The 14,557-nt window shown below is 43.7% G+C and overlaps 1 long non-coding RNA gene across 1 annotated transcript; it reads left to right on the forward strand.

Annotated features, from left to right (window-relative positions):
• The first annotated feature begins 4,354 nt into the window (after window positions 1-4,354).
• Window positions 4,355-5,737, forward strand: LOC117549984. Its single transcript, XR_004569558.1, has 3 exons — window positions 4,355-4,456; window positions 4,919-5,169; window positions 5,372-5,737. It is a non-coding gene; the product is annotated as an uncharacterized LOC117549984 (long non-coding RNA).
• The last annotated feature ends 8,820 nt before the right edge of the window (window positions 5,738-14,557 follow it).

Here is a 14,557-nt window from a genome sequence, read left to right on the forward strand (position 1 = left end):
TGATCCTAGTGGTGTCGCTGTACCCCGATAGGGTGCCAACCTGTCCCGGTGAAGAGCAACTATTCTCCCTCTCCGCTGCAGTTGGACCCTGTAGACGACCTCACTCAATCTCTCCAGAACCCTGCTGGGCCCTTCCCAGTTGCTGTCCAGCTTTGGGCATCTGCCCTTCTTCCTCTGTGGGTTATACACCCATACCAACTCGCTTGCACTGAAATGCCGTCCTCTAGCATGCACGTCGTAGTTCCTCTTCTGCCTCGCCCCTGCACTCTGTAGCTGGCGCCTGGCAAAGTCGTGAGCAGACTGCAACCGTTCCTGGAGTTTCCTGGCATATTCGAACCCTGGGGGGTCCACAGGAGCGTCGGGGGGCATGCCCATCATCATCTCGCCCGGCCTGCGCATCTCCCTTCCTAACATGAGGAGGGCAGGGGAGCAGGAAGTGGAATCTTGGGTCCCAGACCGGTACGCCATCAGCACAAGGGGGACATGGGCGTCCCAGTCTCTTTGGTGTTTTGCCGTCACTATGGCAAGCTGTTGAGACAGTGTGCGGTTGAACCTTTCCACGAGGCCATCGCTCTGTGGGTGAAGGGGTGTGGTGCGGGTCTTATGGGATCCCAGTTTTTCGCACATAGCCTTAAACACTCGGGACTCAAAGTTCCGGCCCTGGTCTGTGTGTATGACTTCAGGCGCCCCGAACCTGCTAAACATTCCCTACACCAAAGCGTCCACAATAGTCTCTGCCTCTTGATCTGGTAGGCTGTATGCCTCAGGCCAGTTAGTGAAGTAGTCCATGGCTATGAGGATGTAGCGGTTCCCTTTTTCTGTGCGGGGAAACGGCCCGATCCTCTCGATTGTGCACCCTACCGGAAACTGCTGGAGCTGGGCATGAGATCTGTCGGTAGGGCCCTTACGTGCAGTGCAGCTGTCGCAGCGGCGACAGTAATCTTCCACATCTCGTCTGTGTTGGCCCCAGTAGAATCTCTGTCGCAGGCAGGCGTAGAGTCTTAGAGACTCCAAAGTGACCAGATCCTGGAGTTCCATGCACTGACCGAAGTACCGTCTCCCGCAGGGTCCTCGGCACCACCACCTGCCACCTTGTGTCTCCTGCAGCCGGTTCCTTCCACCCGCTCTGCAGCACTCCATCACACAGGCGCAGGGCTTCAAACATTGACCATAGCCCTTTAGTGGCACGAGAAAACTCAGAGAACGTTCCCACCGGGGTTTGTGTTGTGCAGCCACCCAAGCGGTTACCGGCCTGATGTCGACATCCCCCTCCTGATTCTTCCTCCATTCGGCAGCATCTACAGCTAAAAGTCCATGGTCAGTTGATGCCCCGACTGGTCCCACCGCTGCACATATCACCTCAGCCTGTAGACATTCCCTCTCCTGTGTCTCTCTTCACGCAGTAGCGGCAGTCATCACTGTAGCAGGGGCGGCGGGAGAGTGCATCAGCGTTGCCGTGCTGCACGCCAGGTCTGTGAATTATGGTGAAGTCATATGCTTGTAACTCTTCAATCCAGCGTGCCAGCTGGCCTTCTGGTTCTTTGAAGGACATGAGCCACTGTAAGACAGAGTGATCAGTCCGGACTGTGAAGTGGAGGCCCCCTAGGTAGTACTTGAAGTGCCGGATGGCGCTGACCACAGCAAGCAGTTCCCGTCTGGTGACACAGTAGCGGCGTTCAGCTTTGTTAAATGTTCTGCTATAGTAGGCCACTACTCTCTCTCCTTCTGGTGTCACCTGGGCCAGCACGGCTCCTGCTCCACTGTTGCTGGCATCGGTGTCGAGGATGAAGGGAAGGGTGGGGTCAGGGGGGAAGAGGATCGGTGGCTCCACTAGGGCTTCCTGTAGTAAAGCAAATGCTGCCTGACACTCCACTGTCCATGAAAACACCTCTCCTTTCTGTAACAGGCGGAACAGCGGCGCAGCTATGCAGGAGAACCCTTTCACAAACCTCCTGTAGTAAGAGGACAGGCCCAGGAAGCTCTTCAGGTCCTGCACAGAGCTGGGGGTGGGCCAGTCCATCACAGCCTGTACCTTCAATCCCATGGTGCCGACGCCGCCCTCCGTTAGCCTGTGACCGAGAAAAGTCACCTCACGCTAGGGCTGCACGATATTGAAAAAATCCCCCCCCCCTGCGGTATATATTGGCGGTTTTTTTAACCTGTTAAGCCCCAAAGTCCCAGCGGGTACTTTACTTTTTTTTTTTCACGACACTGTGTCTCAGGGGATCTTAATATTTAAGAACCTATTAATGTGTTATACCAAATTAACGGAAATAATCTCAGCTAACTGACGATACAAACCATTTTTACCAAAACAAAACACAAGTCTCATAAGAAGCATCTAAATGACCCCTGAGCGAAAAATGCTAACACACTTTGGCACAGAACTCAGGATAAAAGTACCCTTATTACTTATCGTAGCTGCAATACAAGATATCCGATTAAAGCTGAGGTTCCACAGATTATTTAGGTATATAGTATCATCACTGAGTGATCCGAACTCGGACAGGGGAAGCAAACACAGACATCACAACACGTACACGTACAGCAGCCAGCTACTTCAAGTCATCAAGTAGGCATCATATTTCAATGATCCAAATGAACGAACGATTATTATAACAGACTGAAAAGTAAATGTATGTAGTATGCACAACCTGTGTTTTTTTTTATTCACAGATGAGAAACAACCAAGGTTCAGGAGGCTGTTGGAAGCATTCTCTAACCCAATGACAGAGGTGTACCCAGGGCCGCCCCTGGCCAACTTGGGGCCCCAAGCGACATTGTGAGATGAGGCCCCCCCCCCCCCCCCCCCCCCAACCGACAGTTGTTTTTGGAAACAAAGTAGGCTACTTTGCAAATATAATTCCTGTTTATTATTATTATCAACACAGTTACTTTTTTATACAGTGAGGTAAATGGTAAATGTGCATGTATGTCGTTCAGTATGCGTTTACAGGTGAATTTTGCATTTCCTGCCAAATACTAGCCTCAAAAGATTAAAATATAATTAATGCAAATAAACTACTTCTACTAATAATAATAATAATCATAATCAATTCAATAATATAAATATATTGTTTTATTATAATATAGTTGTAATATAGTCAAGACAAAACATGCTTATGACATGCTCAAAAACTGATATTTCTTAAATCTGTATTCTAGTTCCCTCTGTCAGCAATGCATCAACAACTACACACACATTTCTATCAGTGTTTCTCTGTGTTGTGGTTGACATGATGATGACTGCTAGGAGTTAAGGGGAGAGGCTAAGCGTCACCATGATGATGACTGCTAGGACTAAAAGTTTACTTTTTATTCATATATTTTTTCTTTTAATGTTTCTTTTATTATCTTTTACTGTTTTTAAATGCCTTTGTCTGAATGTCTTTCATTTTTGTAAAGCACCTTGAATTGCCTTGTGTTGAAAGGTGCTGTATAAATAAACTTGCCTTGCCTTAAGGGGAGAGGCTGAGCATCACCATGAAATGTGCAAATTGACATAAAAATGAATAAAAGGGGGAAAAAATGCTCCATGTTTTTTAGGCTGTAAACTTTAACTGTTATGTAAGCCAACTAGACAGACAGTGTATCACTCTTCCTCCTGTACATTAGCAGATCAAAGGCATCACATACTTGAATGAATGGTAAATAAAGAATGCTGGAAATAACTGCATCTCCATTAGCCTGTATGCTCTGCAGAGACTGCCTTCTTCATGTCGTGAATTGCAGCTGATGTTTTAATATGGCAATTGGCAATTTGACTTATACAACATTCGTAAGTTGTACATTTGACTCATACAATAACCCACCTTCGAGTGATGCTCTAGTTTCTTCATGTTTTGTTTTTTGCGCCGGACTGAAACTGTCTTTTCACCGACATCTCTTCACCGACATCTCTTCACCTGCACTAGTGGCCGTATCAAAGCCGTGATTGGTCAGATGTCGATTAATTGCAACGGTGTCGGGTTACACACGTGCTCCCCTTGTCACCTCTCACTCTCGCGGGGGGTGCGCGGAGAACTGAGCGGAGAACTGCGCACAGCAGCTGAGGCCCTCTGGGCGGGGCCCCCTGCGCAAGGCGGGGCCCCATGCAGCCTGCGTGATTGGCCTGTAGGGAGGGGCGGCCCTGGGTGTACCTCCTCTTCTATCAAGCAACGTTGCCAGTCTTCTCCACCTTCAACCTCCTCCAGAGAGAGAAGTCCTCCATCTTCCTTCTACATGATGAGGTAAATTGGGAAGGTTGGGATACAGTATGCTAGTAATAATGTACTATGTTTGTTCCTTTCTCATTAGCACTCTACTTCTAGGTTAAATGTAATTTTGAAAATCTTTTCTGAAATACAAATTTGTAGATACGTAGTTTCATCCGCAAGTTGCTCTCGAAGTTTCTGAAGCCTGCAGCACCGGGAATTGCATGAAATCCTCTATAAGGACCCATCAAACCAACTGCCAGGTAATCCTCCAAGTTTCACATCAGCAGATGCACGTACACTATCCACTCACTGATCTCACTCACATCGTACTGTTTGTGTTTGTTAGAGGGCTTCTTGTGCAGACAAGTTCTGAGTTTGATAATCTCATCACACACACAGGACTACAATGGAAACAAGTCCACAGGACTTTTTTTATGTTATCCTTTTAGCCCATGTGTGACTGTACCTTGTGCTGTTTGCATTTCTGTCTAATAAAGTATTCAATCAATCAATCAATCACTGATGTGATGAAGATACTTAAAGGGGTGCTTTCAAGTTAGCTATTGTGATTGCTAAAGTGACTCAACACCGGTCTTATTCCCAGTCTCATACTGACATGTTGGTGTTGGGAATGAGAACATATTGCATCAATCTTTCTCCAGAATCGCATACAGCACCTTAATGACCTCTGTGACGTTGTTGATTTATTGTGTCTCTCGTAGGAGAAAAGCTGGTGATCGGCTTCACTACTCGAGCTACACTCAACAGGCTCCTTGATGCAGGAGACATTACACCGCAGCAAGTGCAGAGGTTCCAGCAGGCAGCAGTGGCGTTTCTGGTGAGGGCTGTGGAGTATGCCACGAAGAAACTCCCCATGAGAGAGCCCCAGATAAAACATGCCATGTTTCTGGATGTCCAGCAGAGGGTAGAGGGTAGAGTGTGGAGTGGAAGACACCTTGTACTTTGTCGACAGGTTAGTTGGGGTATCAAGTCAAGTACATTTATCTATAGTGCCAAATCACAACACAAGTTATCTCAATATGCTTAAGTAGAGCAGGCTAAAGACTCTTGTCACATTTTCTTAATAGATTGTAAAGTTTAATGACCACATCTTAAAAACAACCCGTTTCAGCTACATTACTTTACCAGATCAGTGCACATTGTGTTCTTTTTAGGTTTCCTGAACTTCTCCCAGACAACGGACCTGACGAGCGTGACAAACTGAGTGAGGAGGTTCTGGACTACCAGTCCATGGACATTGCCATGCCCGAAGACCCAGCCACGTTCGACATTGAGAGCTTTTGGGGGAACATGGCATCAATGAAGAATAAGGTAAGAATTATTCTGCACCCTTTGAAATACCCATTGACGTAATCAACTTAATTCTATACAAAAATACTTGAGAGTAATTAGGCTTCCTATGTACATTTTTCAAAGGTGGCCGGTATGAGCAGATTTGGGAGGCTCTCTCGTATTGCCAAGTTGGTGTTGGTACTTCCACATTCAAATGCTGAACGAGTGTTTTCTGTGATGGGACTGAAGAAAACCAAAATCCAAAACAGTTTGGCTCTTGATGGAACTCTATCATCCATCATGACAGTGAAGATGGCAAACCTTGAGCCACAGTGTTTCAAATGGGAGCCCCCTCCCTCTGTCATCAAGGCATCAAAATCTGCCACAAACACCTACAACATGAGACATGTAAACCAAAACACACAAACAAAGACATGCACTTTATTTTTTTATAATATATATTATATATATATATATATATATAATATATATTATTCTGGTTCTAATTTTGTTACACTTAAAAAAAAAATGCACTAAAGGAAAAGGCTGCTATTGGTTCTTTATATTGACATTTTATAAATAAATGTATTGTATTTGTTAAACTTTTTCTTGTTACAATTGTTTTCATTTCTACTTGTGCTGGTCAATTATTAACAGTATATAAGCATGAGGAGGCAGACAGTGCAGGGAGAGCAGCTGGCATGGGGGTGAAGACATCACAACCGTCTTAATGTTAATTTAAATTGAGATATTCCTCTAAATCGACGATGTGTATACTGTTATTTCACACTACATATGTATATGTATACTGTTATTTCACACACGCTAAATGGAGGAATTATTTCTGATTTGAGTTACATTTTTGAAAGAATAAGCCAGTGAAGTAATCAAAGTAATTGTTTTTTCCACATTAGTTTTCACAGTGATGAAGACGAGTATCAAATGGCTTCTGGATCACAGCCATCAACATCTGCCTCATCCGAGCTACGACGTGCATCAGATCAGCATACAGTTGCCCCAGAGCCATCAACATCCAAGCTACGCCGCCGGATGTCTGCACCAGTACTAACTCAGCCTCCCTCTGCATCTTCTGATTCAGTGGACAGACTGTAAGGAGGAAAGTGAAATGGGCTGGTGTGTGGCAGACTAAGATTGTTACCGTTCCTGACGCTGTGGTGGACTACAACAGAAGCATGGGCTGCGTGGATGTGTCCGATGCTTTGATTGGGTACTACCACAAAAAAAAAATCACCACAAAACCATGAAATGGTACAAGACTTTTTTTTACCATTTTCTGGACATTGCAGTGGTGAACAGCTTCCTTCTCCACAAGGAGCTGCACAAGATGAGGGGTGACCCCGGCAGGACGAAGCCACACACCCATCAGAAGTCCTTCAGGGAGCAACTTGCTGCAGACATGAGGGGTGAAGTCCCTGCAGCATCACCACCACTCCCCCCATCATCACTTGTATGCATTCCCAAGTATTATGGGGAAGATGCCACCGCACTCAGGAGGTGCTCTGATGCTGGCAACACAACGGTGAAGACCTATCTACTGCACCAAGTGCCTGGTGCCTCAATTCAAAAACACTAAACACATTCAAGTTGTGTACATTTGTTCTTACACACACACACCATTTACATTAAAAAAAATGTCATTTAAAAATAATTTTTTTTTTTTATAAAAACACTTGTATTTGGATGGAATGATTACCTATAGTGATAATAAAATTATTTTTACAGTATGGTACCTGAAAAAGGTCAAATGGTACTGATGGTATCCAAATGTGCCAAAATGTGCTCAAAGGTCAGTCCGCCTGGACTACTTTTTGCTAAACCTCTCTAAAAAGGTCAAATTTAACTTGTTTTGCCTCAATCTTGATACAGGGTACTTATATGTTATACTTTGGATTCCTAAAGCTTTTAGTCTACTATCCCATCATTGAAGGGTAGTTTTCACTATAAGTAATGTTTTTTTTTAAGGCAGAGGTAAGAATTTACCTTTTTTTACTATGTTCCATCTGAATTTACTCTGACTGAGAAATATCTATATTGATTCTGACACTTCTACATCCAACTCACAGATGTAACCTTGCTTTGATAAAATAAATTATTCATATAACCCTTTTAGAAGTTAAGTTATAGTCATTTGTTTTGGGCATAGCATTTTCGAGCCTGAAACCTGAAAAACAGGCTCAGGGCTTAAGAGGTTAAAGCTGTCACTGTCGCCCCCTGTCGCAGCCTGTGAACCGCCCGGAGAAGGGACGCACGTCTGCTCTCTGACAGGGTGGCGCGTAGCGCGCCTGCATCGAGCACCACTCCCAACTCCCACGCCTGTTGGTGAGGTATGGGGGTGCTCTTTTTTCAATTGATCGCAAAGCCTAATTTGGTTAGGTGTGTGATCAATTGTGCTGTGCAAAACATTGCCTGTTCCCGGGACCCAGCCATGACTATGAGGTCGTCAAGTAAAAGAAAACTCATGCCGTGTGCGTGCGCTCAATCAATCAATGTTTATTTATATAGCCCAATATCACAAATGTTACATTTGTCTCAGTGGACTTCACAGTTTGTACAGAATATCAGTATGACAATACGACACCCTCTGTCCTTAGACCCTCACATCGTACAAGGAAAAACTTCTGGAGAAAACCCACAGTTTAAAGGGAAAAATGGGAGAAACCTCAGGGAGAGCAACAGCGGAGGGATCCCTCTCCCAGGACGGACAGACGTGCAATAGATGCCGTGTGTAAATTGAAAAGATAATACATTTGCAACATAGGTAGTCCAAATGTTTGGAAATGCATGTGTGTGTATAATAGGAAGATGAATCCATGAGGATATCCATCCAGGACCTATGATCCAGGACCACAGCCACGACTCAAGATCCAGGGCTCGCGAAGCAGGACACAGGATCATCCATGACTCCGGATCCCAGCGTATATAGACACCAAAAAGAAAGACATTTGGGGAAGCTGGGTTAATCGGAACATGAGAGTACACAGGTATAGACAAAGAGAAGGAAGAAGTAAGATGTCCCCCGACAAACTAAGCCTATATCAGCAAAACTAGGGGCTGAATCTAATCAAACCTAACTATAAGCTTTATCAAAAAGGAAGGTATTAAGCGCACTCTTAAAAACGGATAGGGTGTCTGCCGCTCGAACACAGACTGGAAGCTGATTCCACAAATGTGGAGCTTGATAAGAAAAGGCTCTGGCTCCCATTGTACTTTTAGAGACTCTAGGAACAACCAACAACCCTGCATTCTTGGAACGCAATGCCCTAGTAGGACAGTAGGGTATAATGAGTTCTTTAAGGTAAGATGTCGCCTGCCCATTAAGGGCTTTGTAGGCGAGAAGAATAATTTTAAATTCTATCCTGTGTTCTATAGGGAGCCAGTGTAAGGCAGCCAGAACAGGAGTAATGTGGTCCCTTTTCCTAACTCTGGTTAGTACACGAGCTGCAGCATTTTGAATCAGCTGAAGCGACTTGACTGAATTCTTGGTACACCCTGATAACAAGGAGTTACAATAATCAAGCCTTGAAGTAACAAATTCATGGACAAGTTTCTCTGCATCGTTTTGAGGCAAGATATGCCTGATTTTTGCAATGTTACGTAGATGGAAGTAGGCGGTCCTTGAAATTGATTTTATGTGGGCGTTAAAGGATAAATCCTGATCAAATATAACACCAAGATTCCTTACAGTCTCACTGGAGGCCAAATGAATGCCATCCATAGTTAGTATATCTTTAGATAATTTGTTTCGTAGATTCTTCGGGCCAAGTACAATAACTTCAGTTTTGGTCGTGTTTAACATCAAAAAGTTTAAGGTCATCCTCGTTTTTAAGTCCTTGAGGCAGTCTTGAATTTTATTTAGATGATTAATTTCATCAGGCTTGATTGATAAATATAGTTGAGTATCATCCGCATAACAATGAAAATGTACAGAATGATTCCTTATAATATTGCCTAACGGAAGCATATATAATGTGAACAAAATAGGTCCGAGCACTGAGCCCTGTGGCACTCCATGGCTAACTTTGGTTTGCGTGGAAGATTCATCGTTGACACGTACAAACTGAGAGCGTTCAGATAGATAGGACCTAAACCAGCCTAAAGCAGTTCCCTGTATGCCAACTAAGTGCTCTAGTCTTTGCAATAGGATATCATGGTCGATAGTATCAAATGCAGCACTGAGATCGAGCAAGACAAGAATAGAAACAAGTCCCTTGTCAGAGGCTATTAGAATGTAATTTGTGACTTTAACCAGAGCTGTCTCTGTGCTATGATGTGTTCTAAAGCCAGACTGAAAATCTTCAAATAAATCATTGTTTTTTAAGTAATCACACAACTGTTTTGCGACTGCTTTCTCAAGACATTTTGAGAGGAACGGAAGATTAGAAATAGGTCTATAGTTGGCTAAAACCTCTGGATCGAGGTTGTGCTTTTTAAGAAGCGGTTTTATCACTGCTACTTTGAATGATTGTGGAACATAGCCTGATAATAAAGACATATTCATAATATTTAATAAAGAAGTGCTAATTAATGGAAAAACTTCCTTCAACAGCTTAGTTGGAATTGGGTCTAACATACATGTTGATGGTTTAGAAGAGAGAATCATTGAATGTAATTGTTCAAGGTTTATGGCTGAAAAGCATTCTAGTTTACTATTTAGTGTAATATTAGAACTTACGTTTCCGGGAGCTGTTGATAACACTATACTGGTCAAAGGCAAGAGGTAATTAATTTTGTTTCTAAGAGTAACAATTTTATCATTAAAAAAGCACATAAAATCATTGCTACTGAGTGCTATGGGAATAGAAGGCTCAATCGAGCTGTGGCTCTCTGTCAGCTTGGCTACAGTGCTGAAAAGAAATATTGCATTATTCTTATTCTCATCTATTAATGAAGAGTAGTAGGCTGCTCTCGCTTTACGCAGTGCTTTCTTATATTCATATGCCAAATTAAACGAGATTCTTCAAGTTTAGTGGAACGCCATATCCTTTCAAGTTGTCTCGACTTTTGCTTTATTTTGCGGGTTTCGACATTATGCCATGGAGCTAATCTATGTTGTTTTATTTTATTCTTTTTCAAAGGAGCAACAGAGTCTAATTGTATTCACAGCGCATCTATAGCACTATCAACAACATGATCAATTTGGAGTGGTGTACATTTTGTATAAGTTTCCTCCCTTACATGCAGACATGCTATCGAGTTAAGTATTGGTGGAATCTCTTCCTTAAATTTGGCTATAGCACTAACAGATAGGTTTCTGCTGCAGGAGCTTTTGAATAATGCTTTGTAGTCTAGTAACAGTACTTCAAAAGTTACTAATAAATGGTCGAATAAAGCAGGATTATGCGGTTCGACTAATAGTTGCTCAATTTCAATACCATAAGTCAGAACAAGGTCGAGAGTGTGATTATAGCAGTGGGTTAGTTTATTTACACTCTGACAGAAACCAACATAATCTAATATAGAGTTAATGCAACAGTAAGGCTATTTTTATCATCTACAACATGAATATTAAAGTCACCTACGATAATTACTTTATCTGTTTTAAGTACCAAAGTTGATCAAAACTCAGAGAATTCTGATAAGAATTCTGAATAAGGACCTGGTGCACGGTACACTGTAACAAATAAGATTGGCTGCAAAGTTTTCCAGGTCGGATGCGTAAGACTAAAAACGAGACTTTCAAAGGAGGTATAATTAAATGTTGGTTTAGTATTGATAAGTAAACTTGAGTCAAAGATTGCTGCAACTCCACCTCCTCGGCCCGTGCCTCGGGCAATATGAGTATTGATATGGCCGGGTGGTGTGGCCTCATTTATGTTGACATATTCTTCATGTCTCAACCAAGTTTCAGTGAGACAGCATATATCAATATTATAATCTGATATTAAATAATTTACCAATATTGCATGAGATGCTAGAGATCTTATGTTTAAGAGACCACATTTAATCTTCCTGTTTTGTTGCACTGTAGTAGTTGTTAGATTTACTTTTATTAGGTTATTATGTATGACACCTCTATTAGGTTTTACCTTAAATTGTCCTTGGGCGGACACACACACCGCTAATATTGGGTATTTTATTGGGTTCGGGATTCCTATGGATGACTGCCTCGGAGAGAGCGCAGAGAAGCGTGTAAGACTGCGACTCCGCCTCCTGGTCTCAACTCCAGTTTGTCATGAATTAAGTCCACAAAGCCCTGAAATGTTTGCCGAAATGAGATTTGCACCTTCCAAAGTAGGATGAATGCCGTCTCTCTTAATCAGACCAGGTTTTCCCCAGAAGGCTGTCCAATTATTTACGAAGCCCACATTGTTTGCTGGGCACCACCAAGACAACCAGCGCTGAAATGATGACATGTGGCTATACATGTCATCATTGATCAGATTGGGGAGGGGACCAGAGAAGATTACGGTGTCCGACATTGTTTTAGCATAACTACACACCGACGTGAATAACAATCCTACTGTATTTACATTTATTTTTAGCCAGCAGTTTAAGATGCGCCTCAACGTCGCCCACTCTGGCCCCCGGAATGCATGTGATTGTGGAGGCTTCGGTCTCTAAATTCACGTGTCTCATAATAGAGCTACCAATAACCAGAGTTGGCTTCTCAGCGGGTGTCTCGCTGAGTGGGGAATATCTGTTAGATACGTGAACGGGTTGGTGGGGACCTGCGGGTTTCGCGTTATGCCCCTTCTGAACAGTCACCCAGTCTCCCTGCTGCTCGGGAGTTGCCGGGGGACGGCTAATAGGAGCTACCTTGTGCTAACATGGGCTTTACTGTAGCTGAGTTACTTTCTAAGATGCGTAGCCGGGCTTCTATGGCTATGATTCCTGCCTCCAACCTAACAACTATACTACATTTAACACATGTATCGGTACCAGTAAAGGAGGTAGGGAAGTAACCAAACATGAGACAGTTAGAGCAGGAAATAGCACCCGAGGGCGGGGAAAGAGCCATGACTAGCTATTAAGCTAAAGTAGCTACCGTTAGCAAACCCGAAAAGAGTGTAGGCAACTGTGGAGTTACAGTCGCTAAGAGAAGGAGAGTTGTGAGTGCTTAAGCTGTAGTAACGATTAAGTTAAGATAATAAGCTATCAGCAACAGAACAGGCACACGGGATACCCGGAGATGACAACAACAACCGGAAGTTACAACATGCTTACTAGTGAAGTTACGTATTGCGCCGAGGCTTCGGAGCGTGTGTCGAGTAATCCCCGAAGCTTTTTGTGAAGCATGTATCGAGGCTTGTATCGTTTTGGGCCAGTGACGTCATCGATGACAAACGAAGCCTCGCTGCCTGTCGATACCACGTGACTGCTTCACGAAGCGATTCAGATCGGTTGAACCGTTGAACCACAACGCTCATAATACCCATGGATGTATAATAAGAACCATATTACCCCTCCTGTACCCGGGCCCGCTGGTGACACGATGGAATTAAAAGAGCTCAAAACCTCACCTATATAGAGGTCGGAACATGTCATAAGTATAAATAGATACAAGCATAAATAAATGTAGGAAAAAAAACATGAATGAATAAATACAGGAATAAATATGTTACAGTATTTTCAGGGAGATTCAGCGTGTGTGCTGTGGCTCAGCTGGAAAGCAGTTGACTCACGATCGCAGGGTTCCTGGTTCAACGACTCGTCAATATGTCTTTTTTGTTGTTTATAAAAGCTACAGCTAAATGAGATAATGTAGTTAATAAATGTATTCTTTGATATGGTTTAGCCTTTCTCAGGCTACAACATGGTTACGTTTATGAATATTATTAAGGAATACAAATCCCTATTTGTAATGTTTACCAGCCTCCTTAGACTTTTCAATCACAATCATTCAACTGGAATAAAAACAATATTGTTAACATGAAAATATGATGTAATGTTCGTTGTTTAGAGTTATTCTAAGGCTTTACTCATTGGGAACTCGGTATGAGATAGAGCACACTGTTGAGATGTCCAATCTGCCTGTTTTACACACTTTGACCAACAGGGGGTTTGTGTTCAAATGAAGCCCATGATGAAGCCTCATGAGATGAACCCTTTTGCGAACCAATTGGCTGGAAACCTTCAAAGCTTCATAAGGCTTCATCTCGCCATCACTAATGCTTACCGCAATAGTGGTCCGTGTAGAAACCGTCCGTAGCAAGACGTCGAACCAGCGGTTGAAGCGTTGTGGCGACACATTTGCTGAATGTGCATGGGGATAGGGAATAGCCGAACGGCAGCCTGTTGTACTCGTAGGCTATCCCCTGGAAGGCCAAACGCAGACACTTTCTGTGGTCTGGAGCGATTTATACCTGAAAGTACGCGTCTTTCAGGTCGATGGTGGTGAACCAATCGCCTGGCTGCACAAGCCCCAGTAACTGTTTCATATTAGCATGCGGAATTTCCTGCAGAAAATGTGACGATTCAGGCCGCGGAGATCTAGAATAGGTCTGAATTCCCCTGTCTTCCTGAGAACCAGGAAATACATGGAATAAAGACCCTTTTCTCTGTGCTGAGGGTGCACAACAGACACAGCCTGTTTCTGCACCAGAGCCTGAATCTCTGTTGAGAGGAAACACATCTCCTGGGAGGACAAATGTACCTCTTGCATGCCCATAAAAGGAGGTGTCCAGTGGGACACCCACAAGATAGTGGTCCATGTGATACAGTGGTACAGTGGTACAGTGTACAGACATGAACGCACCGCGGCCACTCTCACGAGGGCCGCGCGCCTATGGCTTTATATTTGTGCCTCTAGCCTGAGCACGCAATGAAACATGTTGAGCATAGAAAATGCTATTGAGCGCGCACTTTTTTGAGCACAGAGAAATATATTTTCTCTCATAAAACTCCTGCTCCGTGCGCAAGCAGACCGCTGCACGCGCTCTCTCTCTCTCCCTCGCTCGACCTCTCCAGCCTGTGCGCGCTCAGCTTTGCCTGCGCTCGCTCAAGTTGTCACAGCATTACAAATGTGCCAAAAAACCAACCAATCGGAGAACTCGAGAAGGTCAATTCTGATTGGCTGGTCGTCTCCTATCTTCTATCTGAGATGAGAG

The sequence above is a fragment of the Gymnodraco acuticeps genome, unplaced genomic scaffold (genome assembly GCF_902827175.1).
Source record: "Gymnodraco acuticeps unplaced genomic scaffold, fGymAcu1.1, whole genome shotgun sequence".
Lineage (NCBI taxonomy): Eukaryota > Metazoa > Chordata > Actinopteri > Perciformes > Bathydraconidae > Gymnodraco > Gymnodraco acuticeps.